Source organism: Musa acuminata, chromosome BXJ2-9 (assembly GCF_036884655.1).
Source record: "Musa acuminata AAA Group cultivar baxijiao chromosome BXJ2-9, Cavendish_Baxijiao_AAA, whole genome shotgun sequence".
Lineage (NCBI taxonomy): Eukaryota > Viridiplantae > Streptophyta > Magnoliopsida > Zingiberales > Musaceae > Musa > Musa acuminata.
The window spans coordinates 31,714,296-31,727,407 of NC_088346.1; positions in this window are offsets into that span (position 1 = coordinate 31,714,296).

A 13,112-nucleotide genomic window follows, 5' to 3' on the forward strand; every position below is an offset into this window, starting at 1 on the left:
GATTTCGGGTCAGTTCTTACCCCTTTCAGTGCTGAATGGGTGGGGTATTTATAGGCCCCAACCCAATTCAAAATTCGAGCTCAAAACGATCAAATCGATCAAATCCCAGAATTCTGGGATCAGGCGGTTGCACCTCTTGACTGGAGAGGTGGCACCGCCTGGCAGAGCTCGAAGACTGAGCTCAGACGATTGCTCCTCTCTGCCAGAGCTCGAAGACTGAGCTCGATGATTGCATCACCTGGCAGAGCTTGAAGACTGAGCTCGGTGGTTGCATCACCTGGCAGAGCTCGAAACTGAGCTCGGTGGTTGCATCACCTGGCAGAGCTCGAAACTGAGCTCAGGCTGATGCACCTCTCTGCCAGAGCTCGAAGACTGAGCTCGGTGGTTGCATCACCTGGCAGAGCTCGAGACTGAGCTCAGGCTGATGCACCTCTCTGCCAGAGCTCGAAGACTGAGCTCGGTGGTTGCACCGCCTGGCAGAGCTCGAAACTTGAGCTCTGGCGGTGCAACCTCTTGACAGAGGAGGTTGCACCGCCCAGTCTAGCTCGAAGACTGAGCTCTGGGCGGTAGCACCTCTTGGCTGGGGCGGTTGCACCTCCCAGCCTCGCAGCCCTGGCGGTTGCACCTCCTGGCTGGGGCGGTTGCACCTCCCAACCTCACAGCCCAGGCGGTTGCACCGCCTGGTGCAATCAGGGTCCGAATGGTTCACTCCATTCGGCCCAATTTGAATCTTTTCAGGGGCCCAATTGCCCCAAGATTAAGCTAATGGGATCACCTCCCATTTTCATGCTTAATCATCATGCTAACTACGATTAACTCTAAGACAACTTCTACAGCTTTGCTCCGATGCGTCAATCGCTTCTTCCGGCGAGTTTCTGGCCAACTTCCGTCGATCATCCGATAAACCCTCGGTGATCCTTCTGCGGACATCCGGCATACTCCTGGACTTTGCGACGATCCACTTGGCGAGTTCCGACGAGCTTCGCTTGGCAAGCTTCTGGACTTCTCGGATCTGTTCTCGCTGAACCTCCGACGACCGTCCGAACTTCCGTCGAACTCTCGAACTCCCAACGTGATCATGATCTTGACTCCGGCGCAACACCTGCTGCTTGTCTTACTCTCATCGTAGTTAATCCTGCACACCAAAACAAAACTTCGATCGAGACAATTAATCCTAAGCAATTAACCAAGTTGTCCGACATGTCATTGGTCCCTCGACGCTTCGTCCGATTCTTCGGCGCATCGTCCTCTTCTGCAGCCTATTGCCCAATCGGCCAGTCGACTTCCGCAACTCCGATATCCTTGGCACAATACCCGCTCTTCTTGGCCCGATGCCCGAGTCCACGGTCCGAAGCCTTCTGTCGATACGTCGACCGATCCACCGGCCCGACGTCCAATCTTCTGACATGTTCCTTCGGCACAACATGATTTTCCTGCTTTAATTGTCTCATCCTGATCGAAGCATCCTGCGTCACTCAAAACGCAGATTAAATCATAAACATATATCAAGTAGTTTCATCATCAAAATACGAGATTCAACACGAACGAGTTTATAAGTTCAGAGCTTTCCGAATATGCGTTTAGACGTAAAACGGCTTTCTCGTACGATCATTACATTTCAGTTTACGTTTACGTTTTGATTTCAATCATAACTGCAAACTACCTTCTGCGCATTTATAAAACGTATCTCAAAGTTCAGTATCTTCAAAATCGGCATTTAGATGTAAACCGGTTTTATCGTACGAACGTCGCATTTCAGTTTGCTCTTGCATTCTGATTTTCATCATAAACTGCAAACTGTCTTCGTAGATTTACTTTAATGTCATCTCGCTTAATCTTAAGTTAAAGTAATCTTAGAATCGGCTTTTACATCGAAATCGTTTTTATCAAACGAACGCAGCATTCGATTTTAATAGTAAAAGATTTCCGCTGCACTAATTCACCCCCCCCTCTTAGTGCTCTTGATCCTAACAGTTTTAGACCTAACTTTTTATACTAAACTCTGATTTAGGCAAAGCCTAATCCATTTGACCTTTATTTTGATGCTTAGATTGAATAATTTGGAGTTTAAATGCCTACTAAGACTTCTGTTTCAATTAACCCTATAGATTTAACAAACTAGGGATTGTAATTTCTGACCTCTTATTACTTAATTGCTTATAACTTTCTGCTGGGAACTCAGATTCATATAAAGTATATTTATTAGAAAATATACTCATAAAACTTTCTGTGCATATCTGATTTGAATTGGAGCATAAATGCCTATTGAATCATCTATTCAAATCAACTCTATGAATTTTATAAAATAGAGATAATATTTTTTGACCTTTGCTTACTAAATTATTTATAACTCTTTGCTGGGAACTCCGATTCATACAAAACTTAAGTTATCAAAAACTAGATTGATACATATTTCGATGATCTTTATTTTATATAAATTGGAGCATAATTGGTTATCCAAATAATTCATACAATATGCCTCTCAAATTTTGTCAAAATCGAGCTTTGATCGATTTCGCCTATTCTTGTTTCATCTTTTTGGAAATTGATTTCAGCTAAAATCCTTACTTTAGTTGACCTTTACATTATTACTTTAAATTCTTATATACTCTTATCCTTCAATTACTTGTATACCTGAATCTATTATGTAAAGTTCATGTTTGTATCGTAATGTTTCGTATAGGCACATGCATTCCGTTGTTCTGCATATGTTTCTGATATGTCCCAATTTATTGTTCACAATACCCTTTTGTACTATGGTGTTTATGGGATTATTTAGACCTTTGCTAGAAATAGTAAAGGGATTATCTAGACCTTTGCCAGAAATGATAAAGGGTATATGCTTAGAGCCCGTGATGCTCTAAATTATGTTTGGTGGTCATTCAAAAATAGATGGACCATATTATATTTGGGATCCCACTTCACCTTCTATCTGTTTGATATAATATCCAAAGCTTTTGTTATATGCTTCTATGTGTGCTTTGGATAAGAATGAAATATATTCAATGTCAAATGCGATGTTTGAGCTTCTGTTTCGTATTTGTTCTTTGATATGTTTTGAAATGCGTCTTATACTTCTAAAACATTTCATATGCCATTGATACATTCCGAAGCATTTCATCCGTCATTAATATGTTCCGAAATGTTTCATATGTTATTGATATATGAAATGCTCCTTACATCTTTGATATGCTTTGAAATATACCATATGCCATGGATATGCTCCTTCTGCCAATGATATGCTCCAATTAGCTCTTACTCCATTATTATGAACAAAACATGCTTCGAATGAAATTGCATTGTAACTCTACATTTGTTGAGTGGCTATCTTTAAACTCTTGTATCTCTGCTTTGTATTTTGAAACCTTATTTGTTCGAAATTATCCTCTTTGCTATGGATATGTTAGTCACTTGCTGAGCTTTATATGCTCACCCCATTGCTATATAATTTTTTTAGGATAGCTTATCGCTCGCTAAAATGTGTAAATTGGGTTGAGGTAGTGGAAAGCTAGAAGGTTTTGGGGCAAACCTTTCGTACTTGATACGTTGATATTGTATAAGTTCCTTTTGTGTGTATCAATGACAAATCTAGATTGATGTATCTTGAAAATATTTGAAAAGTACCATTCATATTGGGATTTTGGGAATGTTAAGTTTAAATTATGTAATGATATAAATATATGGTACATGTTGGTTTTATGATTGTATAGATTTACATGCTTATAGATTTATGATGTAGTTATGGTTTAGTTGAGTTGGCTTTAGATTTTGTGAATCATTAAGTGATATGATGATATGATGATAAACTGCATAGGTTTTATGAATTGTGGATTACAGAGATAAATTTTGACTCGAATGTTTTCTCAGTATCCTCAAATGTGTGATTGGATCCTGGAATGTATTATTGATCTATAATAAATTTGAGGGGGCGTGACAAGTACAGCTAGACTGAGCGATGGTACCGCTTAGTGTCAGTGCTGCAGGCAGTAGTACCACCCAACATAAGTGGTGGTACTGCTAGGACTCGGGAAACCTGAGATGAGACCTTTTTTGGCTCCAATTTTGAGGCTATTTGAGGTCTATAAATACCCCAGCTATTCCTACATAGAGAATCACAAATTAGAGCAGAAAGCGATTGTTATTATGGGTTGTAAAATTTCTAAGTGTCATCCTCATCCCTTTCTAGTTTTGAGATCATTCAAGAGAGGTGTGAGGCTTGTAAGGGTTATCTCCTAAACCTGTGATAAGGAGAAAGAGTATAAATGGATAGTTGATCTTTGCCCATTGAAGGAAGATCAGTAATAGAAGCCGGTGGCCTCGAGTGAAGAGGAATCGAGAGTGGATGTAGGTCACGACAACCGAACCACTATAAAACTTGGTTTGCATTTCTTTCATACTTTTCATTTGTATTACAAACTGATTTACTTGCTTACTACTTTCATTACCTTATGAATACGCTTTCAAGTTAAGCATCTTTCCGATATCGATTTTCATCGTATGAAGTTTTAAACTGACGTAATTTTACAAAAGCACTAATTCACCCCCCTTTTAATGTCGACTTGGTCCTAATATATCAAACTACCTAAGCCTCTTTAATTAGTGGATCTTTACCCAATAATCTCTTATTAGCTCTTATTAGATCTTATCTATCTGATCCAATAATTTAGGGGCTTATTGGATAACCAATAAGATAGGGGCTTCAGTGTATATCTCATATCCGAACCTCTACTTGTTGCAACACTTATCATATATGTGTGATCCTCGATGCCTAATATTGAACTAACCATGAGTCATACTTGTCAGAACTCATTTTGACTTAATGAATTATTATCTTCTTAATAATTCACTCAACTCATCGACTACGGACGTACTAAGCCACTACGTCGTAGTCCCTAGACGATACAAGAGAATCCAATCTATTAGACTTATTTATCCTCAATTACCGTTTATCTATAGTTTCTCATCTATCTAATATCTTAGAGATCGTATACCGGGTATGGTGTTATTAGGCCTATACGGAATCTACTCGAGTCTTGCTCTAATCAGATTCTCCTAGAGAACTCTTTCTCTCTTAATCTGAATGACCCTAGCTAGGGATTTTCCTGAGCAAGAACATATAAGATATTCCTCTTATGATACCGAAAGCAGATGATCCTCTATTGATAATCAATAGCCCTCGTAAGATTAACTATCACTCCTGATGATTAGTTGTGCTAGATTTGAAACTTCAAGCCTATAATTCTAGTATCAAAAAGTGGAGTACTCACATAGAACATCTTTGGTATCTCAAGTCTAAGGACCAGATATACTATTGGGACAACAAAATTACTATTTGACAATAAGGTATAATCAACTATCTAGCATTCCGTGAGATGATCGATTAAGAAACTCATTCACCAATGAGCATTTGCATTGTATCCCTAGTGTCTCCACACAAGCAACTATGAGACCAATCGCCTCTATTGTATAGACGAGTATATAACACACTAGTCTATCCGGTTATCTTGATGTCCCTTTCAAGTAACCTATGACCGGGATTATTTAGAGTCTATGTTTAAAGGCGAATCAGTCTCATTATCGTGATTTAATCATGATCTGATTCTCATTGCATAGATCCATAGACATCATAATATATGCAATTGTTAATATAAAGTGAGAAAAAAAAATCAAATAAATAATAAGCAAAAAAAGTGTTTGTCATGTCACATGTGTCATCACTTACGTGATTGGCTTATAGGGCACCTGTGACTAGCAGGGTGATAGTTGGGGTTGCTAGTCATATATGCCCTGCAAGCCAATCACGTGAGTGATGACACGTGTGACATAATACGTACTCTATATACTTATTATTTATTTGATATTTTTCTCACTTTAGATTACCTATTGCATGTATTGTGATGTTTATGAATCTATGCAATGAGAATCGGATCATGATGAAATCATGATAATAAGATCAATTCACCTTTAAATACAAACCCTAAATACCGATCATAGGTCACTCAAGAGGGATATCAAGATGATCGGATAGACTAGTGTGATGTATACCCATCCATATGATGGAGGCAACTAATCTCATAGCTACTCATGTGGAGACACTAGGAATACCACGCAGGTACTTATTGGAGAATGAGTTCACTGATTGATCTGCTCATAGAATGTTAGATGGTTGATGATTCCTTATTATCAGACAACGATTCCGTCATCCCAATGGTGTATCTAGCTCTTAGACTTGAGACACCAATGATATCCTATATGAGTACTTCACTTTTTGATGCCAGACTTATAGACCTAGAAGTTCCAGATCTAGCATAGTCGGTTATTGGGTGTGACAGCCGACTTTATGAGGGCTATTTAGTGTCGATAGAGGATCAGTCACTCTTGGTATCATAAGAGGAATATCTCATGTGTTCTTGCTCAAGCAAATCCTTGGCTAGGGTCAGTTAGATTGAGAGAGAAAGAATTCTATTGGAGAATCCGATTAGAGCGAGACTTAAGTAAAAATCGTATAGGTCTGATAATACCATACCTGATATATGATTTCTGAGATATTAGATGGATATGAGATTATAAATACATAGTAACTGAGGATGGATAAGTCTAGTGGATTGGATTCTCTTGTATTATTTGCGGACTGTGATGTAATGGCCTAGAAGCGTTAAGTTAAGTTTATATCTCATAAAATCAATTTCACTTAGAGTTACCTAGTGTTAAGTTTTCTATTATCTAGACTTAATATGTTAATGATACATGCTTATTTATAAGTTTTTATTACCAAGAGTTAATAGTATTTCGGTACTTGTCCCTCGTAAAGTTCCTCCTAATGTCCATAACCATATTATCGAGAATATTAATACTCTGTTTAATTCTTAGCAGGGATCTTATTTATCGTGAGTGGGGAGGATTATCTTTGTTAACTTAATGCTTAATGTTATTTCTTTGCACTCTCTTATAATTAATTTTATGTTAAATTTTATCTTAACAATAATAATTATATTATTAGAGATTTTCTTTAAACCAAAGGTGATCTCTCTTGTGGTATTCATTTGATTTATTAATATATTATTTTTACTCCTAAGTCTTGTGAAGGCTTAGGTATTCATGATATTTATTTGATTAAATTGGCTTTTGCATGAATTTTTGAATTTATGGGTTAATGTGATTAGAACGAAATAAGATACATTGATCCTTGGCATATGTCTAGTAGTGATAAGTGCAATCGGAGGTAGAAATGTTTTCTCAAAGCTTTGAAACAATACGTTTTGGTTTTGTAAAGAATGTTAGTAATGGTCGATTTCTTTTCAATAAATCAATTTTTTATCTTCCCCGTTGATTTTCTTTAATATTAGTTAGAGATCTTAACTTTGTTTTGTAAATGAGTTGACTACTCATGCTGATTGGAATGATTTCAAAATGTGCCCATTATTTGGGTCTCCCTATCTAATAAGGTTAGTAGGTTTGATATTCCATGGACACCTAATGTTTCTTTGATTTGGGCTCATGAGAAGAATAGCTTAGCAATAGTAAGATTTGGCCCCTGCCCACAAATGCTTGGGATGGGTGGCAATGCTTATGATTCAGCCCATCAAGTTTTTTTTTTTGGTTGGAATTTTCTACATGAGCATAAGAATGAGTGGATTAAAGCCATGCAAGAAGAGATGAGATCCTTGCTTGAGAACTACACCTATGACTTGGTAAAATTGCCTAAAGAGAAGAAAGCTTTCAAGAATAAATAGGTTTACAAATTGAAGACTGAAAATAATAGCTCACAACAAAGATACAAGGCACGACTAGTTGTGAAATGATTCAGTTAGAAGAAAGGTATTGACTTTAAAGAAATATTTTCTCCAGTTGTGAAAATATCCTCTATCCGAGTTATTCTTGATTTGGCTGCTCATTTGAATTTAGAAGTTAAGCAACTTGATATGAAAATAGCATTTCTTCATGGTGACTTAGAAGAAGAAATTTACATAGAGCAAACAGAAAGTTTCAAAGTCAAGAGAAAAGAAAATCTGATGTGTAAGCTTGAGAAAAGCTTATGTGGACTCAAATAGTTACCTAAACAATGGTACAAGAAGTTTGATTCCTTTATGATGAGCCAAGGGCATGATAGAACCACATCTGAACATTGTGTGTTTATGAAGAAATTTTCAGATGATGATTTCATTATTCTCCTGCTATATATAGATGATATGCTAATTGTTGGTCATGATGTTGGTAAAATTGAAAAGCTTAAAAGAGAGCTAAGTAAGTCTTTTGCCATGAAAGACTTGGGATCGGTGAAACAAATATTTGATATGAAGATTCTTCGTGATAGGAAGAGAAGGAAGATTTGGTTATCTCAGGAGACTTATATTGAAAAGGTTCTTGAAAGATTCAACTTGAGTAAAGCCAAAGCAGTTTATTCTCTACTTGCAGGTCATTTCAAGCTTAGTTCGAAATAATATCCTACAAGTGAGAAAGAAAAAGAAGAAATGTTCAAAGTGCCTTACTTATATACAGTAGGTAGTTTGATGTATGCTATAATTTGTACTAGGCCAGATATAGCTCATGCAGTTGGAGTTGTTAACCGATTTCTCTCTAATCCTGGAAAAGAACATTGAGCAGCAGTGAAATGAATATTAAGATATCTAAAAGGTACTTCCAGATTGTGTTTATGTTTTAGCAGTGATGAACCTGTGTTAGAAGGGTACACAAATGCAGACATGGTAGATGATACTGATTCCAGGAAGCCCACTTCAGGATTCTTGATGACATTTGCAGGAGGAGTAGTCTCTTGGCAGTCAAAGTTACAGAATTGTGTTGCTCTATCAACCATAGAAGCAGAATACATAGCAATTACTAAAGCTTGCAAGGAAGCTTTATGGATGAAAAAGTTTCTATAGGAATTAGGCTTAAAACAGGAAGGATATACTATTTACTATGATAGTCAGAGCATCATTCACCTCTCCAAGAATTCAACATACCATTCTAGATCAAAGCATCTTGATGTGAGATATCACTGGATTCGTGATGCGTTTGAGTTGAAAGAATTACAATAAGAAAATGTACATACCAATGAGAATGGATCAGATATGTTGACAAAGTCTTTGCCTAAGTAGAAGCTTGAAGCATGTAGGTGAAGAGCGGGCTTAGTACGACCCACCATATGAGTTGGAGGGGGAGAATTATTGGGTCTAGCCCATATGTGGGCCTGGACAATTGGGCCTTTTTGAGCCCAAATGTTAATTAAAAGGCAAAAGATAAGGGTAACGAATTTGAGATCAGCGAGCGTGCAGCAGCAGCGACGACGCGCAAAGAGAGAGAAAAGAACAGAGAGAGAAAAGGAGAGAGAAAGATTAGGATCTTGAGTTTTCTACTAGACGATCACTGGCCAAACGTTGTCAATTTTGACCCAAATTATATGAAGAGAATTCTTGCAGTATGCTTTATAATCCTAATGGTGTTGATCTATAGTTTACCCTCTCTGAGGTACTTTCCTACTATACCCACTTTGTGAGACCTAGAATTCTCAGATCCATCCTATGTGATGATGATATACTATTGTTGAGCCAAGATCTATATTTTTGATGTTATTGTGATCCTCTAGTTATTCTAGAGAAGTTTTACTATATCATTACTATTGATAATGGAAGTTTGAGATGTGTTAGGATCAAGAGCACTAAGAGGGGGGGGGGGTGAATTAGTGCAGCGGAAATCTTTCAGCGATTTAAAAACGAAAGCTGCGTTCGTCCGATAAAAACGATTTCGATGTAAAAGTCGATTCTAAGATTACTTAAGATTAAGCGCAGTTTACGTCTAAGCACAGTTTACGTCTAAACTGAGTTTGCGCCTAAATACAATTTAAAAACTTAAGATTAAGCACAGCTTCCAATCGTATGGCTTCCAATCGAGCCATAGGAACGACCGTTCGAACTTCCGTCGAACTCTCGAACTCCCAACGTGATCATGATCTTGACTCCGGCGCAACTCCTGCTGCTTGTCTAACTTTCATCGTAGTTAATCCTGTACACTTATCTTAACACATAGATTAGACAACAAATAACAATTGACTTCATCATCAAAATCCGAGATTCAACAATCTCCCCCTTTTTTATGATGACAATCAATTGATAATGGAGTTATCCTTAACTCCCCTTGTCTATATGCCATAGTTGAGACAAGCCAACTTTGAATTCAAGACCTAAGAATTCAAGTGACGTATTGATAAGTTAGATCAATTAAACTTATCAATACTCCCATCATGATACCTATCATGATGTATCTCTTCAAGAATGATGTCAAGGCTTGACGTACATCATCAAGTTTGTATGATTGTGTTTGTAACTATTCATCATGTAGTTTGAACATTATCATATAAAGCTGTGAAGCACTATTACATGATGCACACATTTGAAATATTCTAGCAAGTTTTGCATTTTCTTCACATGATAAGATATCAACTCAGGGCATAGTGCAAACTTTAGCACATGTTCATATATCTCTTGGTGATGCAAGGATGGCATAATCATAGCAGTGTTTATAGCATCACTCATAGTATTTCTAATCATGGCAGTGTTTATCAATTCATATATCTCCCGCTTTGTCATCAACAAAAAGCATAGTAATTATGATACCAGGAAAATAATTTATAGAGGAATTTTGCATAGATTGCTTGAAATACATCTTCCCCTTTTTGTTATAATCCATTGTCTATGTAAAGATTTTGCAGGATGGAATACATACACATGAATCACTTCATCAAATCTATTTCAGAAACTTATTTTTCATGAAAGTGTACGAGAAAAACTGTTTTATAGCATTCGAACAAATAAGATGCATTTGGACAAGATTTTGTTATAGATTTTCACATATAAACATGGCAATCAAGTGATCTGATCATTCAATATAGTTCGAAAAATAATTTTAACAAATTCATCTATTCGGACACATCAACATTCCTAATTCTCTTTTAATGAAATCAAATTGTTCTTCACTTAGAGGTTTTGTAAAAATGTCAGCCAGTTGATGTTTGGTATCAATGAACTCTATGGTTACGTCATGATTAGTGACATGATCTCTGGTCTGGTGGCAGTGAGGTAAAGTAAACTTCCTATCATACCCCTATAATTCTTTTGATTAAAAAGCTTTCTCCACTTTCATCAATTTCTAACTTAGTGGAGGTGCTCATAGGGGTGTTAATAACCTTTGAGTTGTTCATATTAAACCTTTTTAATAAATTCATAGCATATTTTGTTTGACTAATAAAGATCCCGTTGCTTAATTGTTTGATTTGTAAACCTAAGAAGAATGTTAATTCTCCCATTAACCTCATTTCGAATTCAAGACTCATGGTTCTAGCAAAAGATTCACAGAGAGATTCATTTGTAGAGCCAAAGATAATATCATCAACATAAATCTGAACAATGAGAAAATTATTTTCAAAATTCTTGATAAATAATGTAGTATCAACCTTGCCTTTTGTGAAATTATTTTTGATAAGAAAAGAACTAAGTCTCTCATACCAAGCCCTTGGAGCTTGTTTTAAACCATAGAGAGCTTTAGTTAATCTAAACACATGATTAGGGAGGCTATCATTTTCAAAACCAGGAGGTTGTTCAACATAAACTTCTTCGGAGATAAAGCCATTTAGAAAAGCGCTTTTAACATCCATTTGAAACAACTTAAAATTATTACTGCTAGAGTAGGCAAGGAGCATCCTTATGGCTTCCAATCGAGCATCCTTTGGTCACTAATCTAGCCTTGTTTCTAACCACGATACCATTTTCATTTTGCTTGTTTCTGAAGACCCATTTAGTACCAATAACTAAATGGTCATTTGGCCTAGGAACAAGCTTCCACACTTCATTTCTCTCAAATTGATTTAATTCATCTTGCATTGCGATAATCCATGAATCATCTTTCATGGCTTCATCAATGCATTTGGGTTCAATTTGGGAGAGAAAGGCGGCAATCGCACAAAAGGTTTTAAGAGAAGATCGTGTTTGAACCCCCTTTGACGTGTCTCCTAGGATTAGCTCCTTAGGGTGAGCATCTACATACTTCCAATCCTTGGGTAAGGATATTTCGGATGTGGATGCATCTAGGTTGTTAGTTAGAGAAAGGGTTTCATTTAAATTCAAGGAATCAAAATTAACATCTTCATCAAGATCATTTTTCGTGATTTCGGAAATCTCATTGAAAACAATATGAATGGATTCTTCAATAATTAGAGTTCTTTTATTGAAGATACGAAAGGCTTTAGAAACTGTAGAATAACCAAGAAAGATTCCTTCATCGGATTTAGCATCAAATTTTCCTACGTTGTCTTTTTCATTCAAGATAAAACACTTACACCCAAAGACTTTAAAATATGAAACGTTGGGTTTTTTATTGTTCCATAACTTATAGGGAGTTTTGGTTAGTAGAGGTCTCACTAGAACTCTATTTAAAATGTAGCATGCAGTATTTACGGCTTCGACCCAAAAATATTTGGGTAGGTTGTGTTCATTCAACATGGTTCTTGCCATTTCTTATCAATTTCGATTTTTTCTTTCTACAACTCCATTTTGTTGAGGGTTTCTAGGAGTAGAGAAATTATGGTTGTATCCATTGAGTTCACAAAATTCCTAGAAATCATGGTTTTGAAATTCACCACCATGATCACTTCTAATTGACGAAATCATAGAACCTTTCTCATTCTGAACGAGTTTGCAAAACTTGGTAAAAGATCTAAGGCATTCACTTTTCTGTTTTAAGAAGTAAGTCCATGTGTATCTGCTATAGTCATCCACGATGACGAAAGCGTATTTGCTACCTCCTAGGCTTGATGTGGAGATGGGTCCGAACAAGTCCATATGGATCAATTGTAAGGGCCTAGAGGTGCTTATTTGATTTTTAGATTTGAAGCTACTCTTAATTTGTTTACCTAATTGGCAAGCATCACATACATTATCTTTGATGAACTTGATATGAGGAATTCCTCTTACAAGTTCTTTGGATGATATTTGAGTGATTAGCTTCATGCTAGCATGACCTAATCTTCTGTGCCATATCCAAGCATTCTCATTTAAAGCAGAAAAACATATTTCATTACATAAATCATTGATGTCAATAGTGTATACGTTATTTTGTTT